This window comes from Phoca vitulina, unplaced genomic scaffold, assembly GCF_004348235.1.
Source record: "Phoca vitulina isolate PV1807 unplaced genomic scaffold, GSC_HSeal_1.0 scaffold81, whole genome shotgun sequence".
Classification (NCBI taxonomy): domain Eukaryota; kingdom Metazoa; phylum Chordata; class Mammalia; order Carnivora; family Phocidae; genus Phoca; species Phoca vitulina.
In genome coordinates this window covers 5,765,227-5,782,053 of record NW_022589784.1, presented here as the reverse complement: position 1 = coordinate 5,782,053, position 16,827 = coordinate 5,765,227, and the positions used below count along the sequence as shown (strand labels likewise).

General features: G+C 49.0%; 1 pseudogene; it reads left to right on the top strand.

The window, feature by feature from the left end:
• The first annotated feature begins 1,035 nt into the window (after nt 1-1,035).
• On the top strand, nt 1,036-9,629 carry LOC116625753 (annotated as a pseudogene).
• The last annotated feature ends 7,198 nt before the right edge of the window (nt 9,630-16,827 follow it).

The window sequence follows — 16,827 nt, the reverse complement described above, 5'->3', positions numbered from 1 at the left end:
TAAGATCTAGTATCTAGGGGCGCCTGGGTGGCTCAGTCGGTGAAGCATCTGCCTTCAGCTCAGGTCATGACCTCGGGGTCCTGGGATCGAGCCCTGCGTTGGGCTCCCTGCTCAGCGGGGAGTCTGCTTCTTCCTCTCCCTCTCCCTCTGTGCTCTCCCCCGGCCTCAAATAAATAAATAAAATCTTTAAAAAAAAAGCTCTAGTGTCTAGATCTCAGGAACCTAGGGTCTCTAGAAGCAGCACTTGAGACCCGTAGTGCCATGACATTTATGTGAATACACACAACCACACCAAGTACATATATTTAAAAAACGTGTATCACACACATCAGAGTAGATCCCTGTGGTACAGAGAGGCAGAGAAGTCAGACGCTAAAAGTCAGCAGGGCTCAGAGGACAGTTCAGGGCTGAGGAATGTTATTTCCCAAATAATGGGAGGGTCCCGCTCCTCTTCCTAGAAGTCCCCTTGTCCCGAGACACAAGACCCATCTTGCCTTCATCATCAGAAATGGAGCCCACGTCAACAGACAATAGAGCTGACTTAGCAGCAGGATCTTACTGCGGGCCAGAACTTTGTGGGAGGGCACGCCCTCCTTCTGGGGCTCTCCAGGACAGCGGTACTCAGGAGGCGCGTGGGCTCAGTGGGAGGAAACAGGAAAAAAACAAAAAAAGCCGCAAGGATTGCACAACCTCACCAGAACATGTTCTTGGGAAAGGACGTAGGTGGCATTGATTCATCAGCTGTTACAGAGGGGGAAGCAGGGAGTGCGTTTGGAGGAGCAGAGGTGGTTTTCTGGCAGTGGTAGCATTGGAAGTGGGCATGAGGACTTGTCCGTTGTTGACAGAAAAAGGAAGGGTCTGCCAGGCAGAGGGCACAGCCAAGGCAAAGCAAAGAGGCAGGAAGGTGGGTCTCTTTGGGATATGCCTGTAGCTGAAGCTGCCTTGGGGAACCCAGGAGAGGCTGTCCGGCCCTGTCCCATGCCCAGAATTCACTGCAAGGGGAATTAAAAGGGAGCAGAGGTTCCCGGCGTGAGGATGGCCACAGACGTTTCACCAGTAGTCCTAGCCCAGAACAGAGAAGGAGAGACGCGCTTCTGGGGGGCCAGAACATGTGACCAGGGATTTGAAAACCATGTAAGGAATCTAGGAAGCACAGGTCATATGAACACCACTGGAGACATCTGACTCAGCCTAGAGGATCTGGGAGGGCTTCCTGGAGGAGGTGATGCCTGAGGGAGTCAGAATTATTCTGGAGGAGATGGGTGTATGAGAGAGTGTTCCCAATGTGATCGTAGCATATACAAAGTTTGGGAGTGGGACTCTTGGAGAGGCTGAGACTGACTCAGGGGCGGTAGTCTGGGGCTGGAGTGTCAGCCGGGGCCAGGTCCCACCAGGACTTAAATAGCAGGGACAAGGGGTCTGGACTAGTGTGGGAGGAAAGCAGAAGTCATAGGATTCAGCTCCAAGGCGAAGTCCACTCTGTGGTTTCGATTCTCTCCAGAGACGGGAGGCTTGCTACCTACCGGGGAACCTAGCTCAGTGCGAAGGGTATGTTATGCACTGGTTGTGGCTGTTAGTTTGGGCTTTGCTTTTTTATTGTGGAAAAAATATTAAGCACACACAAAGGTATGCAGAAAAATAAAAACATGGAAACCACATGATTTCCTCTCTGCTTTACCAAGTTTTGACTTCTTTACATATTTCAGATCCTCTTAAAAGGAAATAAATTGTACTTTCTCTTCCTGTTCTTCACCACGGGGGATCAAGGTGAAAAGGAGAACCCCATGGGGGAACTTCACGTCTCTAAGCCCTGCCTCAACATCTGTGTGGGGGAGAGCGGAGACAGACTGACTCCGGACAGCCAAAGGTGCTGGAGCAGTGCACAGGCCAGCCCCCCCGTGTTCCCCAGAGCTAGATGCACTGTCAGGGCCTTTGGCAGCAGGAGAGATGAAATGATGGCCACCCACTGCACAGTCCATGGGGCCCAGGCGGAAGGAATCCCTGACAGAGGTCTAAAGGTGTGGGAGTATGAGTTAAGGAAAAATAGCTTCTCCAATACTGGAGACTTTGGTTTCGGGATCCAGGAGCACATTGATCTGGGGATCAGATATGATGCAAGCATGGGTGTGTGTGCAACCTGGACTACTGTGCGGTGCCAACCAGGCCAGCCTTCAGCATCAGACAAGATCACACAAGAAGCACAGGACGGGCTGCATGGGGGCCAGACACAGAATCAGCAAAGAGGAGGCCGGGCGCTGGTTCCAGCAGAAGAAGTACGATGGATCATCTTCCTCAGCAAATAAATTCCTATGTCTGTCCAAAAAGCCAATACAAAGTTTCAGTGGGGAAAAAAAAAAAAAAAATTGTAACTGACAATCCTGTGTAGTTTCTCAGATCTTATTTCTCTCTTTTCTTCCCCAAGGCAACTGCCCTCTCAAACTTGGTGTTTACGATGTTAAAACAACTTTACGGACATATTTAGACAATGTGTTTGGTGGTTTTACTCATCTGGAAGCTTTATATGAATGGTACCATGTGTTCTGTCTCCTTCTACAATGTATTTTTTGCCTCCTCCACACTGCAAGATATATCAATTCAAAACTCATTAAAAAAAAAAAAAGAAGAAGAAGAAGAAAACAAAGACAAACACAAGAAAACAAATGCTTGGTAAACAAAGAACAGGATAAAACTTCCTTAATTTGATAAGCAGCAATTTCCGGAAACCAAAGAACTGTCTTCCTTAAGAGTGGATTCCGAGATCCATTTTTTATAAAGTCAAGAGCAAAATAAAGATGCCCCTCTTGCTATTTTGCCAATGCAATAAGAAAATAAAAATAAATATTGGAAAGGAAGAGTCAAGGTTGACGGTATTTTGCAACCATGATTATTTATCTAGAAAGTCCTGAGATTTAACTTCTGGACTCATTAAAGGGTGAAGCAAGATTGATCTATGAAGGGGGCGCCTGGGTGGCTCAGTCGGTTAAGTGTCTGCCTTCGGCTCAGGTCATGATCCCAGGGTCCCAGGATGAAGCCCTGTGTTGGGCTCCCTGCTCAGTGGGGAGTCTGCTTCTCCCTCTGCCTGCCCCTCCCCCTGTTCATGCTCTCTCTCTCAAATAAATAAATAATCTTTAAAAAAAATAAAAATTAAAAAAAAATAAAAAGGAACAGGAAGAGGAAACATATCCTCTTCCCAAGATAAGAAAAGCTCTTGAACATTAGTTCTTCCCAAATTAACTTATAAATTCAGTATCACCTCAATAAAAATCCTAAATAGGTTTTTGATAGAGTTGTTTTATTGTGGTAAAATACACAGACATGACATAAAATTTACCATCTTAACCACTTCTAAGTGCACAGCTCAGTGGCGTTAAGCACACTCACACTGTTGTGCAACCACCCCCACCATCGGTCTCCAGAAATTTCTCATCTCCCCAGACTGAGACTCTGTGTCCGTGAAGCACGGATTCCCCACCCCCTGCCCCAGCCCTGGCTCCCACCCTCTTCTGTCTGTCTCTGTGGACAGGACTCTCTGGGGACCTCCTGGGAGTGGAATCCTAGGTTTTAGGGTTTTTTTTTTTCCAATTTCTTTATTTTGAAATAATTTTAGATTTACAGATGAATTACAATGATAGTACAGGGAGTTCTGTCTACCCTTTACTCAGCTTCCTCTCATATTAGCATCTGACATTACCATCACACGCTTGTCAAAAAGAGGAAAGGAATATTGGTGTAATACTATTAATGAAACATTTGGCTTCATTTATATTTCACGTTTTCCCACTGATGTCCTTTTTCTGTCGCCGGATGGCATCCGGGATCCCACGTGGCATTTAGGCGTTGTGTTATCTCCCTAGGACTGCTGTGACAAAGGACCACAGACGGGGCGGCTTGCACACCAGAAATGTATTGTCTCACACCTCAGGAGGCTGGCAGTCTGAGATCAAGCTGTCGGCAGATTTAGTTCCTTCTGAGGTGTGTCTCCTGGGCGTGTGGACGCCGTGTCCTCCCGCGTCCTCACAGGGTCGTCCCTCTGTGCACGTCTGTGTCCTCCCTTCCTCTTCTTATAAGGACACCAGTCCGCCCTAATGACCACCCCAATGACCTCATTTTAACTTAAGCACCTCTATAAAGAGTATCTCCAAATTCAGTCATATTCTGAGGTCCTGGGGGTTAGGACTCCAACGTAGGAATTAGGTGGGAGATACAATTCAGCTGCCAAGTCTCCTTAAGGTCCCCCAAACTCTGGCAGATTCCTGGTCTTTTCTTGTCTTTCATGCTCTTGGTAGTTGTGAATAGTAGCTGTCGCTATCGGGCACTGTTTGGGGTTTTCTGCGGTTTTCTTTTAAAGATTTATTTATTTCATTTGAGAGAGAGACAGAGACATAGAGAGCGAGCAGGGGGAGGGGCAGGGGGGAGAGGAAGACAAGCAGACTCCCTGCTGAACCAGGAGCCTGAAGCGGGGCTCGATCCCAGGACCCTGAAATCACAACCTGAGCCGAGATTAAGAGTCAGATGCTCAACCGAAAGAGCCACCCAGGTGCCCCTCCGCTGTTTCCTTATGATTCAGTTGATGTGATAGATTTGAAGAGAAGAATACCGCGAAGGAGAAATGCTCTTCTCGCCACATCAATTCAGAGAGGAGGGCACATGGCACGCGCATGATCATCGCTGGCAATGTGATGAAGGGCAACCTCGGTCAAGGTGGCGGCCGCCAAGTTCCTCCGCTCTAGAGTCACCATCTTTCCCTTTCCATATTCTATTCCTTGCCTTATCAACAAGGGCGACATTGCCCCAAGGGGGCAAAAAACAAAACCAAAAAATCTTAGGTGTTACAATGCCTTGTGCCTGCCTTAGTTCAGCCTTACCCAACAAAATCGTACTCCTTTGACATTTGGTATGAGGGGACAAGGAGGGAAAATATTTAAAAGGCTACTGGGGAGGGGACAATTTAAAAAAAGAAAGTTAATAAACACTGCTCTATTCCTATGAGGTGAGTCACAAAGTCGGCCCCACTCAGGGGGCGGGGGTGGGGGGCCGGGGAGAGAATTAATTCCCTCTTCCCACAGGGAGCGCTGTTAAAAATGTGTGAACATGCGTTAACACCACCGCGGTAATGAATAACTATTTTTCAGGGGGAGACAACACAAGTTTGAGGCTGTGCAAATATGCTGTTTCTCTCGTTAAAGTCACACGTGTTCATGTAAGCATCCGTCTGTGGGTCTTGCCTGCAGTGATTATTACCATGGCATCTACGGAGATCTCCTACTTCCTTCATTCCCTCTACACTTATTAATTGGAATCACTCTGTGAGGAAAACCACATACGTGCACAGCTGCCCCTGTTACCAACATTCTGTGCCAAAGGGGAATCTTTGTCACAATTGATGAACCCACACTGACTCGTCATGATCACCCAGGGTCCACAGCTGACCCCAGGGTTCTCTCCGTGCTGAACACTCCCTGGGTGTGGACAGATGGCTCATGACGTGCATCCAGCAGTAGAGTATCATACAGAGTAGTTTCACTGCCTTAAAAATCCTCTGTGTTTTGCCTATTCACTCAAATGTGGAATTTAAGAAAGAAAACAGATGAACACAGGGGAAGGGGGAAAAAAAGAGAGAGAGGGAAGCAAACCATAAGAGGCTCTTTTTTTTTTTTTTTTTTTTTTTTTTAATGTAAGCTCCATGCCCAAGGTGGAGTCCAGTGAGGGGCCTGAACTCACGACCCTGAGATCAAGACCTGAAGTGAGACCAAGCGTCAGACGCTTAACCGACTAAGCCATTCAGGTGCCCCCATAGGAGACTCGTCCTGATAGAGAACAAACTGAGGGTTGCTGGAGGGGTGATGGGCATTAAGGAGGGCACTTGAGATGAGTCCTGGGTGTTGTATGTAAGTGATGAATCACTAAATTCTCACCTGAAACCAATTTTACCATATATGTTAACTAACTAGAATTTAAATAAAAACTTGAAATAAAATAGTGCCACACAACAACAACAAAACAAACCAAAACAAATAAATTTTTAAACATTTTATTGAAGGATCGCCAAACAGACATCAAAAGAAGCTTGCCAAGGGAATTATTTGAGTTATAATACGTTACAACTAGGGAGGGTAACACTTTGGGCTCCAAGGATGGGAACAGACGAAGCTAACGTTTTCACTGTACGGATGGTTATGTTTTGGTTCCGTGTGCGTGCATTACTCATTCAAAACCATGTAAACATTAAAAATTCAAAGCCGTGGTAATGTAAAAAAAAAAGAATCATGTTAAGAAGAATAACAAAGAACACTTTTGATGGAGAAGAAGAATGCCTGGAAGATGTCGGTTTCCCCAGAAGCAGAGACTGAGACAAGGATTTGGTTATAAGTGGTTTATCAGGGAGAAATCGCCTGTTGAAAGCGTGGGAAGGTGGGACAGGGAAAGGAGGAGGCCAGTACGGGGCGGGCACTGATGAGGAGGGGGCTTATGTGGGCAACTGGGGGCTGAAGCCCATTAGGGGCCTCTGGGAGATGATCTAGAACACACCTCCGAGTGATCCCGTCGGTTGCAAGTTGGTTTTCCTGGGAAGCTGACCCAGGAATATAACACGAAGTTTGTTTATTTATCACAAGAAATATATATATGGCACAGAGCTCCTAAAACCCTTGGAATTTCCAAAGTGATGAGAGGATAAAGGTGTCTTATGTTAATGAGGTGACTTTTGGAAAGCCCTCAGGTCACCTAAGGTGGGGGTGGTCCCGGTTTCCAGTGGAGCCAAGCATGTGATAAGAGGGTTGAAACTTTCATTCCCAGCCCCTGGCATCTGAGGAGGGGAGAAGGACTGCAGGTTGAATCATTCGCCAATGGCCAATGATTTAATCAACCACAATTGATTGATTAACTGAGTCTGTAATGAAGCCTCCATAAAAATCCAAAAGGACAGCGTTCTGAGAGCTTCCAGGTTGGTGAGCACCTGGAGGGGAGGGGTGCCTGGAGAGAATGGAAGCCCCCTGCCCCTTCCCCATACTCTGCCCTACGCACCCCTTCCATCTGGCTGTTGCTGAACTGTATCCTTTTATAATAAACCGGCTCGGTTTATTAGTAAACTTCCGATCTATGATCTATAGCCAGTCGGTCGGAAGCACAGCGGACATCCTGGACTTGAGGTCGGTGTTGGAAGTGGGGAGGCAGTCCTGTAGGACCAAACCCTTAACCTGTGGGGTCTGGCACTAACTCCAGGTAGGACACCCAGCCGATGTCAGAGGACTGCTTGAATGTGTGAGGAACCACCCCCCGCCACACCCTACGCTGGAATTGGGTGCAGACTCATTTTATTTATGAGGGAGCATCCTTGGGAGCAGCATCTGTGGAAGGGAGGGGAAGTGTGTGTCATATTTTTACACCAGGCAGTTCTCCAATTCCGACACCCTCTACCAGCTGCAAGTGGGGTGCCCAGGCTACCCCCACTTCTGCCTGGCTGACTCCAAATTTGGGGGTTCCCATAACCCCCTCTCAGGTTTAGGTCATTTGTTATAATGGCTCACAGAACTCAGAACACTTTTTTACATTCGGAACTGGGGACAAAGACCAGATCTCTTTTTTTTATTATACCACAGAAAGGAAGCAGAAATGCACAGAGGGAGAAGTTGAGCCAAGCAGGTCTGACAACAGCCTCGGCTGACCCCACCCACAGGAGATCTGAAACCAGAATGGGCCCCACGTTTGAGCCAACATGGCCAGACTTTTGTCCCCCTGCAGCGGTGTGAGCCGTGCCATGAAGGGGCATGACTTCAAGTGAGGCAGCTCTCTGCAGCGGGTCTATCCCCAGGGGGTTGAGAGGCCAGTCTGCAACAAACCTCCAAGCAGCTGGGGCAGCATGTCTTTCCTTGAAAGGGCATCTGGGTGGCCCACCCTCAGGGTCTACCATGTCACCGAGGGAGGAGGGAGCTGGGGTACCTATACGCCAATTCATAACGGTCATTGCTCATCGGCATTCATTCCCTGGTCCTTCGGGATGAGCTCCAGCAACCAGAAAAGGCCCTCCATCAAGGGTGCACGTAATGGCAGGTGGACGTTGAGGGAATGGAAGGTGTGCAAGGATGTGATAAAGCTCCAGGGGACGTGGCAGTTACATAAAGCCATCCAAACTGTGATCTTGGCAAGGAAGAGAGTAGACCAATGGAACACACGAGCCCTGATTGTATCCCATACCTGGTCACTTTATTAAGCTCCAAAGAGCAGGGTGCCCAGAACTACATCCTCCGAGCCAAGGGAAACCTCATGCCATCACAGGAAGGACAGAACTGAACTCACAAGGGATGAGGAATATGAGGGGGAAGAGTCCTGGAGCTTTGTCAAGATCTCCACACCCGCAGACCGGGGGAAGGAACTCTGGTGTAAATATGGGTGAGGTTCTGCAGAACCAACAGAGGTGGGGTTGGGGCTACGGGGTCAAGGACAGAGACCAGCCTTTAGCCACTGGAACAGATGGCTGGGGGCTTTTTGCCAAAATCACATTAGGAGTAACCCCTAAGTCCCCTGTCTTCCCACCCACTGCTGTCGGTTCTCCTTCGTCCCAATACTTCACAAAGCCTCAAAGCCCGTCCGGGACATGAGCCCACACCCCAGGCCCGTCGTGTCAATCAAGCTTCTGTTAACTTGATGCTTGCTCACATCTGCCCTGCATGCACGATGATGTGCCTGAGTCACCTTGAGGGGGGCTCCTGCCAACCTTGTGGTGCCCCTCCAGCTCTGGGAGGAGTCCTCCTCCCTGGGGCGTGCGTTTCAAATACACACCCACCAATCCAGAGCCCACACCCCCAACCACCTCCCTTCTCAGGCTCCCACACTCAGGGCTACCATGCCCCTGCCCCAGTCACCCCAGGGCAGGTACCAGACAATGCGAGCCTGCTGAAATTACTCACACCAGCCAGTCCCGAGCCTGCGTACCCTGCCTTGCCCATTCCTCCCTGGGAAAACCTCAATAAAGGCTCCTGCCCACAGTCCCCTGCCAACTGCCTCCTGAGAGGCCCTGGTGCTTCCCGATGTAACCCTCTGTGAAAGGTTGGGTGTGCCTCTCTTGGGATCTACGACTATAACAACTATCTTTTCAATGCCAATCTGATCTACTGGCCTTACTATGCCCCAGAAATTCTATTAAAGACTATATTTTAAAGCATGCACCTGGACCGCAAGCTCTTCCTTCTTGCAGCTCTGATGGTGGAATTTGGGGGCACCTGCCATCTTATCCAAACACGGGTATGTGAACACCACCTTCCTCAACTCAGGAAAAATCCCAGACTCTTCCGCCTAAGGGCCAGGGACTGGGGGGACGATCCCCAGGTAGAGCTCAGGTCAGGGTTTCAGAGCCCCACCCCCCACCTGATAGAGTGTTTCCTTCTCCCAAGACTCACCTGGGCAGGAGGGGTGACTCGTCCTCCCCATGACTTGTCTTTGAGTTCCACGTCTGAGAGCCCCCTGCAGGTGAAGCAGTTTCTCTTGGAAATCTGCAGCTGTAGGACGCCCTGGTGGATGTAGGGAAGTCAGGACGGGGCTCTGAACAACCCCCCCACTCCCCCCTCTGCTTTCCAGGCTCAGCATCTCCCCAGTCTCTCGCAGGTTACACCTTCCGGAATGCCGGGTCCTGAGCGCCTCTCACATGTGCATCCTCTGAGCTGTACGTTCCGACTTGGCAGACTCAGGCACACGACGGGTCCCTCATCACACGCACTCGGTAATCCTGCGTGTTTATGTGTTTAACATGTGCTAAGCACGTGCCCATGAACTTACTCACGCCTACGTTTAAAGTGCTGGAACCAAATCAAGCCAGTTCCTGAGAGCTTGCCCCCGCGTGTCTCTTTTAAGCTCTGAGTTGAGGGGCATCGTGTTAATGGCTTGAAATCAGCCACAGTGACAGGATGTACACCAGGGAAACACGAACACTTCAAGTCTGGACTTATTTCCCCTCTCCCTCCAGAGAGCTAGTTGTTAAATATTTGCCAGCACACCGAGGAGGCTTATTTATGTGTTATGTGTTCAGATCTCATCTGTGTCTCCTTGCAGGATGCCTGATTCATATCATCCTTCTCCCCACCCTTCCAAGTGGAGCCAGCAGCCTCTCATCCAGAAAATCCCCTCTGGCTGTCTTGTTCCCAGTTGGCCAGTGGCCAGGTGCATGTCCCGGGTCAGGTAGGCTCGCCGGACAGGTGTACCTGCTCCTCGGCACTTTCAGTGATGACGAGCTGGGTCCCCATTTCCTGGCAGCAGGGACAGAGTTGTGGCAGTTCTGTTGGGAGTTGGAGAAGGAGGAACGGTTTCTCTGGAAGAACGTCCATCCCCCAGGGATGGGGCAGCACAGGCCGGCTCTTGGGGCAGGTGCAGCAGGGCTGGGACTCAGCTTAAGATGCCCCGGACTCTGGGTCTGCCCACTCTTCAATCCCTTGAGAGTTGGGGGTCCTTCCTTCATTCTGCACTTCCCACTTCCCACCCTCCCCCCAGGCCCAGGGGAACTCAGGAGTCCCGGCCCCATCTCCTCTGGACTGGGAGAAGCAGGGAACCCAGAACAAGGGACTGGCTTAATTTAGTGCCTACTGTGTGCCTGGCCCCCTGGGATTGCCAGTCACCCAGTCCAGCCTTCAGCTGGGTCAGTTCTTGCTGGATCTCCTGCTTCCAAGCCTCCAGCCCCTGGGACCTGGTACTCTGGAGACTGTGCCAAGAAAGAAAAAAAAAGAAACTGCAGTTATTAAACACCTGCTGTGTGCGTTGCCCTGCACTGGGCCCTCAGGGACATTGTTTCTCAGTCAAGATCTTGGTTCATCCTCTCTGAAGATGGGGAAGACCTTTGAGGAAGGCTGTACCAGGAGAGCAGGTAGAGCTGAGACTCCTCCCGCTCCTCCCCCCACCCCCGCACCAGAGTGGGGAGGGACGGTGGGAGAGGCCCCCGGGCAGGGCAGCCGCCCAGGAAAACCTGGAGGGACCCAAGTCTCGCCTTCGGCCCTATCTCTCTCTCTCACCAAACACCAGGCCTGGGAGTCCCTGACCCTGGGCACCTGTACCTGACCTTGGACAAGGATGGCCACCCAGGAGGCCAGTGAAGAGCATGAGAGGGAAGAGCAGCAGCCCCAGGAGGGCCTGACTGTGGCCCAGACACCCTGCGGGAGAGAAGGCTGGGCGGTCCCAGCACACCCGTGCTCCTGCCTCAGCCTGCCCCCCAGCCCCCACCTCCCAGGACCCAGGAGTCTGGCGGTACTCGTAGCTACTCTGTGCCCTAACCCTGTTGCACCTGTGAAGTTCTGGAAACGGAATTGTTGAATCCATAGTTTTTTGGGGGAAAGTGGTCCTGCTGGTTATCGGCTCTTCCTCCTCTGAATGGGCAGAGAAGCAACTCAAGAGTCTGTGCGAGCTGAGACCAGAGAGGGCCACCCCCTTATGCCCTCCCCAAGACCCCAGAGTCCCAAGCCAGCCTCGCCCAAGGTGTCCGGCTGCCTGCTAACAGTTCCCCGGAGTCACGCATGTCCACCCACTGTCCCCAGATGCCTCGTTCGGGACTCCTGGGGACCGACAGCTTTTCTTTCTCACCCTGTGATGCTCACTTCTGAAACCTGCTTTCACTCAGGGAGAGAAACAGGGCGCCAAGCAGTGACATATCGCCGGAAAAGACCGGAGGGAGACATGGAATGAGATGCGTTGGGTCTTCCAGGCATTCCAGGAGGTGGCACGGGGTGGTCTGGGGTCGCCAGCAAGGAGGACTGGTCCACTTGTGGCACAGCCAAGCTGTGGGATGCTTTGGATGAGATCCAACAACATGGAAAATAGGGCTAATTTGTTAGGTTTCCTTCTCTTAGGGCAGAGACGAGCATCACCCCATCGCCCGGGAACCACCATCTCCCTCTGCCGTCTTGGCTTGCTGATGGCCTCATTTATGGTGATTTCTGAACGGACTTTGGGAGTTGGGGCTGAATCACAATTGCTTAAGTTTATTGAATGCCTACTATAGTGGGGCACTCTTCTAACTACTTTATATATGAATTGACTGAATCTTCCCACCCTGGGGTAGAGAATATGACCCGCATGTTACATATAGGGTAAACTGACATGGGGGGGCTTGGTCCAGGTTCCAAAGGGAGGTGGGGCTGCAAGCCAGGACTCAGGTCCCTCTGGGTTTCCCTGTTCAGCTGTCTGGTGGCCTCTCCCATAGTCCCTCCCACCTCTCTGGTGCAGGGGAGGAAGGAGAAGAGGGGCAGGAGGAGAGGGAGGCTGCCCCCAGAGGCTCTCTCTCTCTGGGGGGAGGGGGTCAGTTTCCTCAAATGTGAATGACTAGACTATCAGGAGCTGCACCATGGCCCCGGGGTTGGGGTTGGTATCCACCAAGCATTTGATAAGTGATTGAATTGCACAATATGAGAGAGACCACAGATAGCTATTTATTTTGTTATCATTGTTAAAAATTTTTTTCCAGGGATGCCTGCGTGGTGCAGTCAAGCATCCAACTCTTGGTTTCGGCTCATGTCATGATCTCAGGGTCATGAGATCAAGCCCTGCGTCCTACTCCACACTCAGCAAGGAGTTTGCTTGAGATTCTCTCCCTCCGCCCCTCCCCCGCCCCAGCTCTTGCACTCTCCCTCTCTAAAAAATAAATAAATCTTTAAAAAAAGTTTTTTCCAGGTCCATTGAGCTGTAATTGACACATAACATTGCCTTACTTTTAGGTGTACAACATAATGATTCAATGTATGTATATATTGCAAAATGATCACCACAATCAATCTAGCTCCATAGTTAATATAGTCACTCATTTTTTTCTCATGATGAGAGTTTTGAAGATGTGCTCTTATGAATGTCTTGTAGGGCTCCGACTTCTCCACATCCTTGACAATACTTGCTACTATCTTTTTATTCTAGCCATTCTAGTGGGTGTAAAGGGATATCTCATCGTGGTTTTCATTTGCATGTCCCTGGGGGGGCACTTATTAAAAATGCAGATTCTGAAAAAAATGCAGATTTTTTTTCTTTCAAGATTTTATTTAAATTCAAGTTAGGGGCGCCTGGGTGGCTCAGTTGGTTAAGCGACTGCCTTCGGCTCAGGTCATGATCCTGGAGTCCCGGGATCGAGTCCCGCATCGGGCTCCCTGCTCGGCGGGGAGTCTGCTTCTCCCTCTGACCCTCCTCCCTCTCATGCTCTCTGTCTCTCATTCTCTCTCTCACAAATCTTAAAAAAATAAAATAAATAAAATAAAATAAATAAATAAATAAATTCAAGTTAGTTCACATATAGTGTAGTATTAATTTCAGGGGTAGAATTTAGTGATTCATCAGTTGCATATAACAGTGCTCATTACATAACATGCCTTCCTTAATGTCCATCACCCAGTTACCCCATCTCCCCACCCACCTCCCCTCCAGCAACCCTCAGTTTTTTCCCCTAGAGTTAAGAATCTGTTATGTTTTGGGGCGCCTGGGTGGCTCAGTCGTTAAGTGTCTGCCTTCGGCTCAGGTCATGGTCCCAGGGTCCTGGGATCAAGCCCCACATCAGGCTCCCTGCTCCTCAGGAGGCCTGCTTCTCTCTCTCCCACTCCTCCTGCTTGTGTTCCCCCTCTCGCTGTGTCTCTCTCTGTCAAGTGGGTAAGTGGAGTCTTTGGAAAAAAAAAAAGAATCTGTTATGTTTTGCATCCCTCTCTGTCTTTATCTTATTTTATTTTTCTTCCCCTTCCCCCATGCTCATCTGTTTTGTTTCTTAAATTCCACATATGAGTGAAAAGAAATGTGGAAAGAAATATTGTGGGTATTCTTAACCCACACCCAAATGTGGAAATAAAAGTGGGTATTCTTAACCCACTCCCAAGAGAGTCCAATTCAGTGAGTCTGGGATGAGGCCCAGGAAAAACAGGGGGTGGGGGGGACGTCATTTTTTTCCTGATAACTAGATTTAACTTCTCATGCAAGCCCCGTTTCCTCCTGGTAAGCCAACCAGTCATCACAATTGAACAAATATTCAGCCCGTAACTTGGGATGGAGACCAGGGAAGGTAGAGATGGGCAGGCGTGGGGTCCTTAGCAGCATCTGTGGGCTCACTCTGAAACAGTACCTTCAGCCAATCAATCATTTGTTCCTTTGTTTACATTTGTTTGTGTTGTTTCCTCTTACTTACAACTAGACACATCCTGACTGATACTCACCCTTACAGTTGAAAGGGACAAAGCCAGTCCTGAGCTCTGAAAAGGGAGATAATTTTTTTCTTTTCTTTTTTTTTTTTAAGATTTTATTTATTTATTTGAGAGGGAGAGAGAGAGCAAGCGATCATGACCTGAGCTGAAGGCAGCTGCCTAACCGACTGAGCCACCCAGGCGCCCCAGGGAGATCATTTTAAATCCTTGCTTTTAGGAATGGGATGAGAGGCACATGCCTTAGTCTGCTCAAGCTGCTATTTTAAAAATACCATAGGGGCGCCTGGGTGGTGCAGTCAGTTAAGGCTCTGACTTGTTTTCAGCTCAGGTTGTGATCTCAGGATCATGAGATCGAGCCCCGCATCAGGCTCCAAGCTCAGCGAAGAGTCTGCTTAAGACTCTCCCTCTACTCCCCCCTCCCACCTGTGCGCACGTGCTCTCTCTCTCTCTCTCTCTTTAAAATAAATAAATAGAGGCACCTGGGTGTACAGTCAGTTAAGTGTACGACTCTTGATTTCGACTCAGGTCATGATCTCAGAGTTGTGAGATTGAACCCTGTGTCAGGCTCCGCACTCAGTGAGGAGTCTGTTGTGATTCTCCCTCTCTCCCTCTGCCCCTCCCCCACTTGCACATTCTCTCTCTCTCTCAAATAAAGAAAGAAATCTTTTAAAAATGTAAATAAATAAATAAATCTTTAAGAAAATACCATAGACTGGGTGGCTTATAAACAACATTGTTCTGGAGGCTGAGGATGTCCAAGATCAAGGTGCCCGCAGATTTGGTTCCTGGTGAGGGTTCTCCTCCTGGTGGGCAGATAGCTGCCTTGTGTTGTGCTTCTTAAGGAGGAGAGAGGGAGCTCTGGTGTCTCTTCCTCTTCTTAGGAGGGCTCTAATCCCACCACAAGGGCCCCATCCTCATGACCTCATCTCAGCCTAATTACCTCCCAAAGGCCCCACTTCCAAATAACACCCCACTGGAGATTAGGGCCTCAACATATGCACTGGGGTGGGGCCACAAATATTCAGTACGTAATAGCATGGTAACAATGGCCATGTGTGTTTTAGTTGGGAATAGATACCAAAGCCCTTTAAGCTAGTCTCTCTGCCCACAGGGGTCTAGAAATTTCCATCTGATTTTTACAAGAAAGGAAGCTTCCCAAATAGCCAGTAGATGATATCCATAGTCAATAACTGGAGAAGAATCTTATAGACATTATACCAAGAAGGGTGGCCCTGGCCACAAGGTCAGTCATGGGGCCATGAAGGTGGGCAAGAGAAGGACCTCCCCGCTTTCCCACATCTGGCAGGAACCTGTCATTTTAGGGATGCCGACTGATGCATCCAACCTCCTCATAGATCCCTAAATGGACAGACCAGAAGAGATTTAGCAAAATGTTAATTTCCTTTTAATTGGGGTAAAATACACATAACACGAATCTGACCATTTTTACCACTTTCCAGTGTACAGTGCCGTGGAATTAAAGCACATTCACAGTGTTGTGCAACCATCCCCACTCTCTAGTTCCAGAACTTGTTCATCACCAGAAAGAGGAAATCCTGGATCGATTGGCACTTACTCTCCCTCCCCTCCCCCAGCCCCTGGCAACCACGAATCTGCTTTCTGCCTTTATGAAGATTTGCCTACTTTGGACATTTCCTATGTGACATTTTGTGCCTGGCTTCTCTCCCTGAGCATAATGTTTTCCAAGTTCATCTATGTTTTAGCAGGTGCCAGTACTTAGTTCCTTTTTAGGACTGAATAATACCCCATTACATGAATAGACCAGCTTTTGTTTATCCATTCATCGGTTGATGGGCATTTGGGCTGTTTCCTCCTTTTGCCTATTGTGAATAGTGCTGAACTACTAGCTGTTACTTAGCCTTTCCTCAGTACCCTATGTGTCTAGTAATAGCAGTTGCTTACTGATTGTCATAATCTCTGTTGCCCACATCCGACCCTCCACTGCAGACTCCCCTCTTGTTCAGCAGTGGTCAATCCTCAGGCTGGCAAATAAGTTTCACTCAATAGGGAGTCCTCCGCAAGCCTAGAAAAAACTACCAATGCTACGCATGTCTTTTGGGGTTAGCAACATTATCCATTTGTATCGGAACAGCTATGAAGAATCTCAAGAGTGTCGCGCCATGGGGAGATCTACCTGTTTCCCAAATATTTCTTCCCAAAGCAACACAAAAATAGGGGAAAGCAAACTATGGCATAGCCTGAACACAGAGAATGCCAGAATGTAAAAGGATCATGAGGAAAAGTGAAGAATCATGGAAGTGAAGCATGAGACCCCCACCCTTGTGCTTCACGCCTGCACAATGGAGAAAAAGTGCAGTGGATACAAAAATGGGAAACTAGCAAAGTAATCTAAGGTTGATCTAGGACTAGTTCCAGAAAGACGAAGCTAACCCTAAGTCTGAAAATACTGCAATGATGTCCGAGCAGATCAGAGTGTGGATTCCAGAAAAGGAATGGATTAAAGGGACAGTGTTCCAAATGCATAGCTTCTGGGGAAAGGAAAAAGAAAAAGGAAGAGAGAAGAGCTCATTGGAAGTCTGGTGGTGAAGAGGAATGGAAGGGGCAAATGTAGGACCCTTCAAGACAAAAGAAAACTATAGAAATTGGAGGTCTCTCAACCTACATTCCTGCCAAACAAAACAGAACAATTTCACACCTGAAC